The 14,885-nt window shown below is 31.4% G+C and overlaps 1 protein-coding gene across 1 annotated transcript in view; it reads left to right on the top strand.

Annotated features, from left to right (window-relative positions):
- Positions 1-13,124: 13,124 nt before the first annotated feature.
- Positions 13,125-14,885, top strand: part of LOC123697617 (connectin-like) — a 63,836-nt gene continuing 62,075 nt past the window's right edge. The window contains exon 1 of the mRNA XM_045644160.1: positions 13,125-13,223. The gene's annotated coding sequence lies outside the window, so the exon portion shown is untranslated. The remainder of the gene's footprint in view (positions 13,224-14,885) is intronic.

Genomic DNA, 14,885 nt, shown 5'->3' with positions numbered 1-14,885 from the left:
AACATTAAAAATTTAAACTAAAATACTTTTAAATTTTATAAACATTAATTCGACAACACAGAAAGGGCTGGCGAATTCTACTATTAATAAACATTGAAATCAATTTAAAGCTTTTGAAAGGACAACCAACACAAATAGGTGTTTTCAACATAAATAAATATCAATTAGAAGTACACCTAAAGCGTTAATCTAAAAGACCCGAAAGTTCCAATCAGTTGAGATTAATTTTGATATCAAAGTTTAGTTCATTCATACAGCTATACAAATCCAATTTAATTAATGCCCTCGGTGCTTATTTCACGTGTGCCTTCAAATCGAATTTCCAGTAATGTACTTGTTCTATAATAATTCCCCACCCGAGATTATTGGAGAAGCAATGGACCCACAAATAAGTGCCCTTTACAATGAAGTGGTGATTTGGAAACATACGGCTGTAGAAATGCGCGTTAGCCGCTGTTTGGTAATACCTACAGATGAGGGATTATCGAATAGAAGTGATTACAAAATCTGTACACCATCCTACCAAATAAGACATTACGGGTGTGCATAATATGGCAATGGCCAATTTAGTTTGTTTATAATTCTGGCCTTATTGTTATGTGCAATATGTTAAAAAAATCTAGTATTTGGATGTATCTTTTACATTAACAAAAGCTATTTCTTTTCACTTGCACCATATACTAATTTGTTTTTATACCTACTCAAACACTCACATCAATGTTACTATTTTGTTGTTTTAAAAAAAGAAGTACGTAACGTGTCCGTTTCAATTAAATACCAGTACATTTTAACCCTTATGTAATTGAAGTACGGAGAAAATCAAAAGAATAGGAATAACAATAATTCTGAAGGTCATCGCGATTCGTAAGAACTCTTCCGAATAAGTGCCAAAGTTCAGTTAAATTAGGTACTTAGCCCCAATTCCTTGCGAGTGCTGATTACTCGGGTCTTGAGTCGGCTTTCAAGTTTTAATTTTGTGCGATTCACATTTTGATTAACGTGCCCTTAGAAATTAATCACGAGTACAAAGTGAAGTAAAGAGTTTAGGATTAAGTGAAGGTGCCTTTGCTATGAAAGGGTTCAGTTGTCGTTGAATCTGTTGTTATATATAAATAATAATTCGGGCCTAAATTTTGTTTATTTGGCTTGTTAGGATTATAATATAATCTCTATAATTATCTGATTCGTATAATTAAGGAAGTGGAATTACTATTATATTAACGTACAGTTTTAATTCTTTAAACTTATTTATTGATGAGTTACTTACCCACCTTTAGAGAGTAAAACTCAATAAGTATCATATTTGTATAACATCACTCATTTAAAATGTGCTTTTTCGATTTGGCTCTTACAGGTCAGCGAAAATCGGGTCATTACTGATTGTTTAATTGTTTATTCCTCATGGGTTGTATTTCAATAAACATCATGTATTTGGATTCTGTTGAAATTGAAATGGTTCAACGCTGAATAGTAATTTTCGGTAAATTAACACTTCGTAACGCGAATAATTATAGCACTTAATGAGAATTGACGAGGCGTGACTTTTTATTCGGACTTTATTCGTGTAATTTTATTGAAAAGCCTCTTCAAAAAGTCAACAAATTTCTTTGCTCTCCTTCATACAGACTATCCTTAAACAACACGTACAAAAACCTTACTGTTACAGTACTCGTAATTTGCTATTGCATTTCTTAAGATTTGTGGAAAAGTGCATAGGTATAATATGTAATTCCCTTGGTCACAGTGTTACAATATTTCCTTGTAATACAGTGCCTTTGTCTTATACGTTACTAGCTAACCGCCCGCGGCTTCGCCCGCTTTGTCTAAAACCTAATAAATTATATACTAAAACCTTCCTCTTGAATCACTCTATCTATTAAGAAAACCGCATCAAAATCCGTTGCGTAGTTTTAAAGATTTTAGCATACAAAGGGACATAAGGACATAGGGACAGAGAAAGGACTTTGTTTTATACTATGTAGTGATAATTTCGACCACAGTTGTAAATGCCCTTGAGTAGCCTGTACCTACCATGATGACGTACCCTGTAGTTTAACTTTCCTTAACTACAGAGCACATAGGTGTAATACTACGGATGTCTCCTTGTTAGAGGCCAACATTTCCTTGCCGCGCATTACATGCCAACCCAGATTGTAATTAGCAATGAATTGGAACTACCTAATACCCAATAATCAATGTTACAGTATTTAATAATATCAGAGTCTTACCATTAAATCATCTTGATAGAAAATAATTAATTAACTTATTATTATTAACAATATTGTTCTGTGTTCTTAAAATAGTTTACAACCATCCATTTAAAATACTATATCCTGCAGTAGGTACGAATTTAATTAAGAAGCTCATTCTTTAAGAAGTTGGGTAAATATTAATAATAAAATGTCAAACTTGGTATCTTACCGTAATAATATGGTTTCATGCTCAAGTTAGGATCTCTCCCGGGGAATGGAAGCTAGATCAAATTTTCAGAACAGAATGAAGTTGTGGAAATGGTTACATTTAGCACTGCAGATAAAAATTAACTGGACCTTTTCGTATTAAGACAACGCTTTATTAAATACTTGGATGTAGGTTGAATATATTTTCGTTAATTTGTGTTAAACTAGGTCTACTTTGTATGTACCGATTATGTATTATTTTATAATCTTTTCTCTTATGATATTTGAAATAAACTACAAAGCTAATTACTATTAATCTCATACTATGAATACGAGAATTTATAACTTTGTTGTTAACCTGTACTTCACTTTGCTGCATACATTACTTTAACTAAGCACATCGTTGGGCTTGTTAGATAATTGTTAATAATAACTAACCAGATTTTATCAGTCCCATGAAAGTAAAATGTATGGTCACTCTTACATTGCATCGTACAGAGCCTGCGTCGAGTATGAAGTGGTCTTTATATTTAAAGGATTTCCCGGGAACGTGTGCAATTTGCTAAGTCGATTTCATTCGGAAATCTTACTGAAACTCCTATATGCAATATAATACTTTTTTCTTACGATGTTTACTAAAAGCTTATTACCATGGGTCAAAATTAAACTATATAGATTAAATTAAAACAGAAAAATGACAAACGCTAATCTTAAACTCTATACTAATATTATAAAGCTAAAGAGTTTGTTTGTTTATTTGTTTGAACGCGCTAATCTCAGGAACTACTGGTCTAATTTGAAAAATTCTTTCGGTGTTAGATAGCCCATTTATCGAGGAAGGCTATAGGCTATATATCATCACGCTAAGACCAACAGGAGCGGAGCAATGCGGGTGAAACCGCGGGGAACAGCTAGTCAATTATAAATTTCATGCGATCCTGATGAGTTGAAAATGAAAAGAAATACAAAAACAAACTACATAATATATATCTATTTGACTATTACTACCATGTTTGTGTGTTTCAGTGGTTTATAGCTACTATAAACCATTTCAATATTATGTACTTCCATATATTCATACTATGTATTTTAATGTGATTCATTCTTGCTTAAAAATTCATTATCTGTAATGAATGCCCGGCAATAGAAGCTAATTTGTTGAATTTTGAACAATAGGCACAATTGTATAATGCCCTGGCCAATGGAGCGAAATAATAGACTCCGGGTCTAGTTGACAGTAAATTATTACTATGCTTATTCTCGAATATTCGCTACATTTTCCAGTAATAAGATTAAAACTAAACTGTGTTTGCTCTAGATAAATTTAATACGTTATGTTACCAGCTTTTCGATTACGAAAAAGTCAAATATTTCAGAGTGGTTATGTTTGATGTTTATTACTTAAACACTTATTTTGCATTTTTCAATTTCAATAAATTTATACTGTATAAATATAGAGATTTTAAAAGGAATTAAATAATTCAGAATTTTAAGAAAAGAGTGTACTATATTTACTGCTGTCATATCTTGAATTTCAAGTTTTATGAGCACTTGGGCGAGAGATGATCACTGCTCTCAGCGTGAATTGCCTCTTCCACTATAAAAACACCAAATTGTTTAACTTTAAATACTAAGTTAACAAATGAAATCATTGTTTCCCAGAATACTTATTCACTATTTTTGAACTGAGTATTATTTATTTAATTTATCTAGGTAGTAGGAATGATCTCTGCTCTTTTGATTTGCTTAGTGCCGTAAAACTGTTGAGCGTCGTCTTTTCTTTACAATTTACACAAGTAGTAAGAGGACTGAAAATAATTCTAAGTAAAAGTCTGTTTACGCACAATTAAACGCAAACGGGACACACACATTATAACATCTGTTATGTATTTAACGTACTTAAGTAAATTTTATTATAAGATACTATATTATGTCACTTATGGAACTTTCTAGATCCATTCAGGTATGACATGCTGAGCACCTATGACGTCACAGTCTATCTATAGCCAAGTGGGAATACCTCGAGGACAGCGAAATTAAACAATGTTGTAGAGACAAAGCGGCAGTAGAGTGGTTAGGCCTCAAACCCTTTGTTCGGTCACCCTATTGCTGATGTTTCTTTTACGTGTGTTACATATGGCACGCTCAAGCGACTTGAAGAACTTATACGTGGACTTATAGATATGAACTTACTATACCTTGTAATTAATTACATTGATACTACATGGAGGTGTATCTTAATAATTCTTACTCATTAAAAACACACTTCAGACGACTATTTGTGAAATTCGTGATAAGGCTTTATTAATAAAAGAGAAGACGAGGATTTTTTACGGAAAAATTACGAAAATAAAAATATTTAACATTAGATTACATAAATGTGTTAAGTTTATTTTATTTATTACATATAAACTGTATTATAGAAATTTATTAAAAAAAATCGCAATGTACATTCTAGTTTGCATTATAGTGATAAAAATAAGTTAATTCGATTTGGCTTTATATATTTTATACACAAAGGGTAAAAACCTACAGATTAATATAAAGGTATCATCAAATTATTATATGAAAGTTTCGACAAGCCTTGTTTAATATAAACACAATATGAAAAAATATTATTCAACGAAAATGTCACAATCGTTTATCCAAAATATAATCTACGTCCCATACATTAAAGTATAAAATCGCTTGTTTCTATAATTTGCACTAAATCACATCAACACGAAACAGGAAGCCCCTTAAACAAGCATATAAGATTTCTATTGTGTACAAAGATGATATTATGCCCCGCAGTCATATCCAACATTCTTCAATTTCAACAAACTATATTAGGGCGAAAAAGTACTGGGAAAATCCTGAAAACCATTCTGAGAATTTTTTTCATAACATGTTGTTTATTCTACATTTGAGACACGTGTTAGGTGGTTGTGAATATTTATATAAGCTAGTACAAATTTTATTAAAGATTATTTTGATTGAACCCTTTTTATCTACCAATAAATACATTTTTACAATAGATAATAATAGTTGAAAGTTTAAAGTCATAATCAGACCTTTGGAATTATGACTAAAACATTAAAATTTTAGATCCAATACCCACAGTAATTACTGCTCTATTTTACAAAATAATAAACTCTTAAACAACGGTAGTAGCCATCGTAATCCGATATTTTATAATAAATTCAAGCAAGTACTTTGTAACCTAAAAAGAACGAAGCTAAGAATAAAACGCCGACTCAGGCAAGTCAATCCAATTAGTCTCGTTTTAACTCTCTGTAAAAATCCTTTCCTCAAATCGATGAAGTCACAAATCTTTAAATTGACTCCTTCGTGGCTATTCACGTGAAAAATACGTCATACGTGTTTGGTTTTAGAACGAGGCATTAACCGAAGCCAAGACTTAGGGAGAATCTTAAATGGAAACAATGTAAAATGCAGACGTGCATGGTGGCAGGGAAAGGAACCGACTTATCCAAATAACCTCTTTGTTAGTTGCAGTCATTGTTACTAAGTTTACTGCGCTAATGCGCATATGGTGGTATTATAGACAGCATGGACAAAGTATCATCTAAGATAGGAAGGAAGAATAAGGTATGGCCAAAGACGTGGTTATTTTTGTTTTTGTATCATAATAATATTATGTAAGTAATTAATAGAGACAAATTTATACTGGTGAGTAGTATTCGTGAAAAGGAACATTTACGACTTGTAAATAAAAGTCAAATCACACTCACAAAACTTATTATAACCCGATAAATTACAATACTTAATGAAATTTTAACATACCCATCAAATTATTTAAAAAAGTATAATTAAAACCAAGGTTATGTTTCAATTTGTAGCCTCAAATGTGCTCAACTCGTTTTAAACGTAACGTAAATAATAGTTTCCATTCTTTAAAATGTAACTCGATAGTTCGATACATTGTTTATGATTGCAAAGTTGTATTCCAATTGAATATAATATTTCCTTTGAAATTTTCACAGAAAATATTCAAGACGAGTAGTACACTAGCGACCTCTAACTCTTGCTTTATGGTCTCTCCGTACAAACACATTATAATACAGAAGTTATTGGCAGACGATATTGTGATGTATGTATTTATACAATAGGTTGAAAGATTGAAACAATATTTCTGTATAAATAAAATATTGAATGCTATATTTTGGACTACCAATGTTAGTGTTTTAATTTAATAGTGTACACAAAAAATACGATGCACATTTTATTGATAGTTCAGGAAATATTCTTTGGCAAAGTTTATGAATATTTCATCAATAAAGAATACATTTTTTATTTAAATGATAAGCAATATCAGGTGTAAAAATTACGCTCAGATAAATAATCTTTTCATAATTGCGACGTGTGAATAAGGTTGACAAAGACAGATTATTTAAATTTTCCATGCAATATCAATTTTTTCATCGTGTCTACTAGGTGCTAGTCATCTGTGGTGCGCAACTTTTTTAGTAAAGCAATTTCGCATCGTTTTCGTAAAGTTTATGTTTATATTCATAATTCACAAAACTTCAGACGTTCGCGTGACATCTTAAACAAACCGTTATGAAAGGCAATAAAATTTGTAAACAGTGAACCTTAGATTTATTAAGTAGAATAGAGATAAAGTCTACGACTTCAGTGAAAACGTATTCAAACAGCGTTTTGATAGAACTTGTTACAACTGTAATTATCCAGAGACGCGTCGAGAGTCACGCCCAGGGGAATCAAAATTGTTTATAGAGTAAACATAATCTGGCTTCTCTCGTAAGATTGGCTTTGGGTATCTTATTGGCTTGCATTCTTCTTATGGTAAAGTTCCTGCGAAGTTTCCATGGTGTTTTCATCATTCCATTATACGAAAGTAGCTACTAAAGCTTATATAAAACACGTTCTTTATAATAAGCTGTATGTAGGATTCGTTTGGATGAATGCAGATGAAGGCAGATGCTGATTGAACAAAGCCTGAAATTGTAATGTATGCGCTGGTATACAATCAAGATCTACAGAATACTTTGTTGTTTATTTACATTGATTTCTTTGTGAATATATCTTTGTTTAGAAGAAAAATAATGCAAGTTGTAACACTTTAATGATTTCAATTTGCAGAGGTAGGTATATCACACATAATAATTTATGGATTGATTAATAAAATAGAGATTGAGAATGTAAAAATCTGGATTTTAATTTATGACATAAAATTGTTGCTATTATGCTGCTACATGGTTTTTACAAGAATATGTCGTTGAATATTGCCATTTACCGTTTACTTCTTCTAAAATATGTACTATCCAAGTTTTATAAAGCTCTTATTTGATTTATGCATTCATCTGCCTAACCGTTAACCGTCCTAAAACTACGTGCCAGTATTTCGGGTAACAACTTCACATTTCACCCTTACGATTAAGTACTTGAACTGAGGCTAATCATTTCGTATAATGTTCCATCATTAACGTGAAGGGCCCTCGTATACTCCGCTCTTTCGGGACCTTAGATGGTGAAAGTTGTAAACAAAGCAAGTGTTCCGAGAAGGTATTATGTCTTCGTAATGTTGAGTGGGGCGCTTCGAGTTACTAATGGAGATTTCTTTACCTGTATTAATTTAAATATATGGTCTATTTCAACAATAATAACATGGTGTTGCCTCAAATCAATACATATAATGAAATATGTAAAAGTAATAATATTCCACAAGATATGGGACTCTGTGGGTGTGACTGATACATTACATTTCTTTGTTGTTATTGTTAAGCATTTCATGTTCATTGTGAGTGGTACTTTGAATCTTACTTTAAGGTATTTATATTTATACTAGCTTACCGCCCACGACTTCGCCCGCTTTGTCTAAAATCTTATAAATTATATACTTAAATCTTCCTCTTGAATTACTCTATCTATTAAAAAAAACCGCATCAAAATCGGTTGCGTAGTTTTAAAGATTTAAGCATACAAAGGGACATAGGGACAGAGAAAGCGACTTTGTTTTATACTATCTAGTGATGATATCGCTAAAGTTATGTTTAGTTAAGGATTATATGCTTATGGGTGTTGACAGGGGTGAATCTACATTATAAAGCATAGCGAAATAATTTCAAAAAATCTACATTTCAATCAACGTACACAACAATTTAACTTTATCGTACGAGTACATTACTACATGTACATTAATACAATGAAACATAATATGAGCAACTTTGTTTGTAAAGAGACTTCTCTGAAACCGATTAACCCATTTTTATGTAGTTTTGATAGTAGGTATTTTTATACGCATAAGTACGGATACAAAATGTTTGCCGGATCAGCTACATTACATTATAATACAGATTATGTACTTTACTTTTAGAAATTAAAGATTTTTATCGGATTTGAAACGCAATTTATCCATTATATTATTTTCCCGACGTTTCGCGCACTTAGCATCGTTCAAAATCTTTAATTTATAAATGTATATTACTCGCGTAAAATCAAACACTACAATATACTACTTTACTTTTGTTGGTGTAGTTTGAATAACGATAATTATGCATCCATTAATTAGTTAGTATTATTAGGAGCGTAATACTATACTGTGTTTTCATGCATTTGAACAATAACAGTGAATGTTATTTGGATTTTATTGAACTGCTAAAATATAGAACCTGATATTGCCCATACTAATTTAATGTGCGTTAAGTATTTGTCAGTTTACAAATAATATACATAATGTGATAATGTTCATTATATCATAATATTGTAATGCTTGTATTGAATTAAATACTGTTTACAAATGATTAATAGGTAAATCGTGGTAATTATTTTGATAAAATAGACGAAAATATATCTTTTCCAATTCCAATACATAACTACTTAATAAAACGCTTGGACTATAAAATATAGTATATTAGGTACATTATAATATTATATATTTAAGCTTTAACGAGATTTGCTGCGTCTGTAATAGTAAATATTCGATGTATGGATATAATATGCGTGCTCTTATCAAGAAATACTCGATTGTACCCACCGTAGAATATATTTACACCCCAGAATAGATACGTATCGGTCACGTAAGCCTAATTTGTCACCAGATATTGTGCGTATTGTTGTCTCTGTTGTCTATCTGTACGTAAGTAATAATACGTGACACTGTATTGTGAGCGTATGGAAAATTGTTCGGAATTATAGAGTGCTTTGTTGGATTTTGGAATATCGAGAATAGGATTAATATGGCTCAAAATATATAAATAGGTGCTGCACATGTCTCTGTTAGATTTTTTTATTATATCGCAGATTATTTATTCGATTTGAAATTCAATGTGCATTTGTAGAGCCATCTAGATTATGTGTTTAATTAGCTAGACATTATTCCTTAACAAGACTGCACAAATTCTTCTCGAACCTCGTCAAATATCACCAACCGGAGAGAATATAAATTGTCAAATACGTCTCAAAGCTGAATTTAAACTCCTGTATCCCAATCCTCAAAGTCCATACATTCACAACTACGTTAGTTACAATTAGCCAACGCTTGAGTTCGGCTTCCACAGATAAGTAACACTCAGATATGACACAAAGTGATCACGCGTCGCTACAAGGCTACAGATAACAAAAACGTTGTGACAAGGATTACCCTCCACATCAAAGCCGGCTTTCGTGTAACTGATCCACTCATTTCCACTGAGTGTAAAATTCGTGCAAGTATTTTAAAGTACATTTTATAATTAAATGCTCCCGCTCCCTTTCGCACCTCCGCTGGCGAGTGTTTTAATACGTTTTTTTGCTGTTCACGAAGCCGGGGCAAATTCAAATAAACTTAACGCTGTATATGTTGACAAAAAAGGTACATTTTTACTTTATTAAACAATTTACAAAGTGATAGATCGCTGGAAGCGATAATGTATGGAATCTGTTGAAAAAGTTTCATCAAGTAAATTTAATGTACCTATTTGAAAATATATTTAAAAAAAATAGCAGATAATAGATATCCTTGTTTTCAGGATGTAAATACAAGTTTTTGTACAAAAGGATGTTTCTTAATAAAGTTAAAGAAGGATTAAATAATGTTAGATGAATTGGGTAGTAAATATTTTATTATAATCAGATATCGAGGTATCGAACTCAAGAGCTAAAGCTAGTTTATAAAAAAAAATATGAAAAGAACTAAAAGGGGACTTTTAATATAAATAATGATATTGTATCGATGCGCCACTATTATTGATTTAGTTGTTGGACACATGGATTATTGATAATTTCCTTGAACTGAATCACTTTGCTTTATTTGCGTTACGGTTTTTCCCCAATATAATAAAATCACACATCGAAGGAAAAGCGAAAGAAAAGCAGTATATCATATTCTTATTATTATAATATGGACATGTTTTTTTTTTACATTTGTTTGATCGGTGTATATTTTTCTATCACTTGTATAACATGACAATAGACAAATAAACTTTTGTATAAATAATTATGCATCCACAAGGCAATCACCCTGATTCCGCGAAGATAAGTGATTTGTGTAGCTTTCAGTTTATACAATCATTTTTTAAGTGAAGCAGTTTTTCATTTTATCCATTAATGAGTATTCATTATTTTATGACATGTGTAAGCATAATCTAATCTGTACCAAATTATGTTTATGTTAATCTGCCGGAATTAAGGACTTGCCGTTCCGATACATCATCACCATAGGTACTCATCATGCACAAACACAATAAAATCATCAAGAGCAAAAAACAAGAACTGAACTAAAGTTGTGAACTGATGCAACTATAGTACTTTAAGCACGCTGTGACAAAATTAATATATTCATTCATAAATCTAGAATTATAAATCCGTGTTATCTTCCCCATACATATGACCCGTCGGAAATTAAATTAGATAAACGTAATTATACACGCCGGTCGCATACATTGTGCCTGTTTACGGGGTCAAAAATACCCGGTGTCGCTAATGTGGGTTAAGGATGTGATTTAGCTTTGTATTAATGTTCTTGTGAGCAGTTACGATTTTATTACGTAGATATTTTTAACCGACTTCAAAAAAAAGGAGGAGGTTATCAATTCGGCCGGTATATTTTTTTTTTTTTTATGTATGTACACCGATTACTCCGAGGTTTCTGAACCGATTTACGTGATTCTTTTTTTGTTCGATGCGGGATGGTGTCGAATTGGTCCCATAAAAATTTTATTCGGATAGGCCCAGTAGTTTTTATTTTATGAGCATTTTTGTCTGTAGGTATTTGTAAATTTTGCAAGTGCAAGTTTGAAGTCGGTTGTTTTTAACGCAGTTATCACTTGTGTTATGAAGAATTTGAATTAATTAATAGAATGGAAGTAGAGTTAGTTCGGCTTTATATGAGATCTGATAACTTTTTCAGAGTTCAGACCCTAGTTGCGCCTGATGTTTCGTTGGAATAATATTAATAAACACTAATTAACTATTAACTATTAACTAACTAAGTTCATTATTAAATATTTTTCTACACCGTCCTGTTTGTTTACTAACTTAGCAATATTATACAAACAGCTTATTCTGTTTAGGTATATAAAATTTGACTTTAAAGTTTTGGTCTCGCTCCCTTATAAGCAAATTAATATCAGAAAGAAAGAAACAAAGTAGTGCTTAGATAAACATTGATTAAAAAAGTTTAAAAGTAAATTAATATTTAATAACAAGATCACAGGAGTTCTAAACTTCTAACCAAGGAAGCGTCTAACCAAATTCCGTATTGCAATTTGGATTTTTTTTATAAACAATACTTAAAAGACTGGCTCATATTATGTAACTTGTTTTCAAAAATGGTTTTTAAAGATGCTAAATTTTGATCATAGTATCTAATTTAATCTAATAAGTTTTATGAGTCCTTGTTTGTAAGGTTAGATGAGTCTAACCTAAAGAGTGAGCTCTTTGCTGTTTTTTTCTTATCATGAGTTTTATTATTGTGACACGACCAAAACTATTTTACTTTATTTCTTTCTTAGTTGAAGGTGAGTAATTTATTATTTACAATATGGACTTTACTTGGATGTTATTTACTGTTTACTAATAATTCTATATCTATTGAAAATACAAACGAATATCTACAATATCAAATATAATTTATTCATGTAAAAGCACTCGTAAAATAGAAAATTCGAGAAACTGTTTACACTTTTTGGAAAAAATAATTGGGTTGTTATGTAACTGGATACTTTATTATATTGTATCTTTCATTTTCAAGATATTCTTCGGCGAATCCAGCTTCGATAATAATTTCACTTTATATTGAAAATAAATATTATATTTGTTAATACATAATTAGTTTTTTATATTTGAATTTGATAGTCTATATCTATACCTAGTAATCCTTGTTTTTTCAGTCATGTAATTAATTTTTTGTTGTTGTTATTGTGTCGGTTGTAATAGGATATTGTTATGGAGCAAGTAAAAGTTAAATAGCGACGCACAAACTACGGTTTTTTATTTAAAGTTTGAACAATAAGGTAAAATAATTTATAACGTTTGTCCTTATACACGAAATTCTTAAACGTCCAAAAATTCATATTAAAGCTAAAAATGCTCTAAAGCTATCTCCTAGCCCCCGAAAATGTAATCGTTATTTATAATCTCCGCCTAAATTAATTTAGGACGAAATAAATCTTGGTGTAATAAATAAATTTTCATTATGGCGTGACAAATTTTCATCTACCGACCGAGATGCGCATGTGTTGGCCACAGTGTAGTGGAGTAATCCAGTATGTTAGCAGCGGCCGTGCGGTGCGCACGTCTCTCGCTGCGGCTCTTCTGAAGTTTTGTGCTCGTGCTTACGATGTGCAGTTTTGTGTGATTTTGTTTTATGGATTGTGGAAGGTGAGTTTGTATTTAAATTTGGAAAAATGGTGTTTATTTTTCAGGAAAAATATTTGTTACTTTTTTGGAATAAGATTCGGACGGCTTGAATTATTAATTTATTGATGTTATGTTTTAGGAATTTAATAATGTATTTTGTTGGATGTTATATTTTTTTATTGCGTCTATATTTTTGGAAACTGGTGTGGAAGATTCGTAAATAATATTAAACTATTTTCTGAAAGTCATTGTTTATCATCCTCTTTTTAATTTCATTAAGTATTTTTTTATACTGTATTATGTATGTATCTTTAGTAGATAGGTATTAATAAAATGATCAAATATGCCTCAACGGATAAATTTTCGTCTATAAAATAATAAACATAAAGGTATGATGAAATTAATTACAGACAGAATAAAGGTTATAATCCATACTAATATTATAAATGCGAAAGTAACTCTGTCTGTCTGTTACTCAATCACGCCTAAACTACTGAACCAATTTGCATGAAATTTGGTATGGAGATATTTTGATACCCGAGAAAGGACATAGGCTACCTTTTATTGCGAAATAAGTACCACGGGCGAAGCCGGGGCGGACCACTAGTAATGTTATAAAGTTAATTCCCGACTACTCTATAAGTGAATAGAGCTAAAATAATCACGAAAAAAGGTATAATTGCGATCAAATAGATATCGGGAACCCATGAAGTTTTAATAGGCTATAAAGGTGTGAAAAAGCTAAAACTTGGTGAATCGTAGCTGGTAATTATGAAGATTTGTGGCTATATCCAAAAAGGTTTTATTTCTCCGTAATGCGGTGAAAGAGAGCATTCTTTAGTGGAATTTGTATGACTTAATTGGGTCACAGATACCACCCTTAAACTGTTGTCAAATAAATTTAAGAATTTAGGACAATATACCGTTAATGGTAAGGTACGGAAAGCAGCTGGGACTTAGAAAGTCAGATGTTTAAGAATTCAGAGAACCTACAATTTTTGTCCTGATTTTAAGTAAGGCTGAGCAAAGTATAGGGCCATGCTCGCACCGAAAAGAAGATAAATTAATTGAGTTATCGAATAATCTACTTACAAAAGTATTAAAGATGGGAAATATAATTATGGATGAGGCTATCACAAACGTTTCCGTTTCTTTCCCACAACCGTAGAAAAATACCTGATACACTTTCAGCTTATTGGATCTTATCGATGCCATATTTTATACTTTATACAGGTCCTTATTAGATAGCTAATTGAAAATTAAGTACTTCGTCACCATTTTAGGCTATTTCCTTTTAATAGAGAATATACTTTACAATTGTTTAGTATAGAAAAGGCGTAAATACTCATTCTTTGAATCACGATATTTTTTATGTTGGATCTTCTATTAAATGGAAAAGTCCTCGGTTCCTCATTCCTGATTCCACGGCAAATGGTTTTCCACTTTTTGATTAAATTCGCAATTATCATAATAAATTCCTTGTCTAAAACGTGCTTGAGGCATGTTCGCTGCGACATTACTAGGTTAGCGAAATTAGATTAGAGTCCCACAGACACCGCAAGTCGTACCCGGCGCAGATTTAAATGGCCTTTCTTTGGAGTCCTTGTACCTAATATCACTAACGAATTTCGGCCCCTTTTCTTTTCGTTCTAGTTTAGTTTTTACGCCGCTGAAGATAACATG

Source organism: Colias croceus, chromosome 14 (assembly GCF_905220415.1).
Source record: "Colias croceus chromosome 14, ilColCroc2.1".
Classification (NCBI taxonomy): domain Eukaryota; kingdom Metazoa; phylum Arthropoda; class Insecta; order Lepidoptera; family Pieridae; genus Colias; species Colias croceus.
This window is presented reverse-complemented; position numbering and strand designations above follow the sequence as displayed.